Source organism: Acyrthosiphon pisum, chromosome X (genome assembly GCF_005508785.2).
Source record: "Acyrthosiphon pisum isolate AL4f chromosome X, pea_aphid_22Mar2018_4r6ur, whole genome shotgun sequence".
Taxonomy (NCBI): Eukaryota; Metazoa; Arthropoda; class Insecta; order Hemiptera; family Aphididae; genus Acyrthosiphon; species Acyrthosiphon pisum.
In genome coordinates, this window is record NC_042493.1 from 38,575,656 (window position 1) to 38,578,313 (window position 2,658).

Here is a 2,658-nt window from a genome sequence, read left to right on the forward strand (position 1 = left end):
ACGTAGGCGCCGACGGCATCAGCGGCCGTGAGCAACGACGTGCAGGTACCGATCATTGCGGGTTGTGGGGGTCGGGGGACAGTTGTTACATAATACTGCGGTCATTCCTGCATTGGCGCGCGATAATCATAACAATATAATAATAAGATACGCTCGTGAATGATAATATGTGTACAGGCATGACAAAATAAACAGGTATGCTGGCAACTCAAACCAACATGGCGGATGCTTTTCTCCGCTTATCATAGTCATTGTTATCAGTCAATTTTATTGTGAATTGTAAATTGTAATTTTTAAAATAAAGATACAATTTTTACTACTTCTTACTTACTTACTACTACTTCTACTGATTGAACTCAGTTTTTATTTAAATAAAAATGCCGTTGTGTGCGTTTAGTGGTTGCTATAGTGGAAGTAAACGTAAAGACCTTGTACCTGATCCAAATGTACACTTACATAAATTCTCGAAGGATAATAAATTACGCCAGATATGGCTTAAACAAATACAAAAAGGTTCGAATATTCAATCAGTGAATTTTGAAACAGGTATAAAAACAATTTTATTATAAATGACATTGTTTTGTCTTATATTCTAATAATTTTCAGCTGTTATATATTCATTATACTAATATCTATATTACCGATTGGCATTTGGTTATATATCACTTGGTAATATAATATAATCAATGTTTTAAGAAATTTGATTTTTACATTTGAAACACAAATGAAATAGGACACTTGCCTTTAAATACATATACCAGAGATGATATAGCATCTAAAATATCACAAAACATTCCCTTTGATGAATTTTGGACGAAATTCGTGATAATATTTCCAACAATCAATTTAGAAAGATATCTAAATCATTTAGAAAGAATTCATTTGCTAACTAAGAAAGATTTATATAATATTGAAGCTTCATATAATCTCGATAATGAGGCAGTACATCATTCTAATGATGCTATAAGTATTGGAGTATGGGGGGAAAAATTAAAAACTGATGACAAATTAAGCTTTGTTTATTACAAGTCACAAGGTCAAATTGACACAAAGTATATAGAATTAAAAGAAGATGATTTTTATTGCTCATAATGAATAATTATCAAAAAAAAATGTTGAGCAAATTTGGAAATGATGTTATTTGTATCAATGAAACGCATGGGATGAATTCGTATAATTTTAATTTGACAACAATCATGGTTCTTGATGATTTAAGAGAAGGATTTCCATGCTCTTTTATGATTAGTAATCGAGTTGATGAAGGGGTCTTGAGAATATTTTTTGCTGAGATAAGGGACAAAACCGATATTATTCAGCCCAATGTCTTCATGCTAGATATGGCTGAGTTTTTATAACGCTTGGGTTGTTGAAATGAAACCAGCGAAACATAGGCTCTATTGTGCATCGTGTAGATCGTGTCTGGAGAACAATTTAAATAAAATTAAAAACAAAACAAAACAAGTGGAAATATATAAAGTATTGCGAACATTACTTCAAAGTTCAAGAACAAGATGCCGAAGCCTTTCGTAACATGTTTGACAATGCTATAAATCGAATGGCACAAGATGATGATAGTATGTAATTCTTGAACTAATTTATTAGTTATTATACTCCATCTGGAATAAACACAAATATGCATATTGAAAGAATGCATCGGACACTAAAATACATAAACTTACCAGGCAAAAAGGTGAAGCGACTTGATAAATCTCTGCATGCCTTAATGAGATATACTAGAGACAAGTCTGCTACGTACGGACCCCTCTACTCCGCCCCTACACATTGTCATAATACACAGCATCGATGTCCTATGGTAACACGTAAATAGTTAGATGATGTCACCGCTGTACATAAAACCTTGGGGGAGGAATACTATAAACGTTAGCAACAGTCTAGCAGGAAGTCCAAAGTCGAGGAAAACTTTTAACTTCGAAAAACTTTCAAAAATTTTTTTTTGAAATTTTGAAAAAAATTTTTTATATCGACTTCACGGATTTCCACGGAGGCAATCCATCTAGGACCACAGTTGGAGGACTGATCACCTTTCCAACGACTCCGAGGGTTAGAACTTACGTTGCGACCGTCTAGTGCAGGAGAGCAGGATACAGGGAGATGGCATAGCAAGCGGCCGGTGCATTCAGCGTTGTGTGAGTTGTAATATTTCTATTAGTGCGTAAGGAAAAATTGTAAGCTTGTCACGTCTCCTTTGGACTTAGTAGTCCATCGTAAAAAATCATATTTAAGAAATTAACCGGGAATTTTCGTTTAAGAATAATATTTAAATTTTATAGGAATACAAGGGTGTAATAAAATATATTAACAATAAATTTTTCTTAGGGGGAATGATATATATCTTTGTGGGTATATATGTTAAGGTGAATGACGACATTCACTGCTGTTTTTGGTGAATGTCAACATTTTGAATGAATATTAAAAATTTGCCAACAGTCACCGGTGAATGTCAACATTCGCAACGATTATCGGTGAGTGTTGACATTCACAATTGAGTTTTGGTGAATGTTAGACATTTTTAGTTAAAATTGGAGTATAGACGTTATCGTGTCATACGTTAAGATAGTAAATGTTTATAGATATGATATTGTTCACACAATATTTAATCAAACGGTGTTTAATGATCTATATAATATTATCATAGAT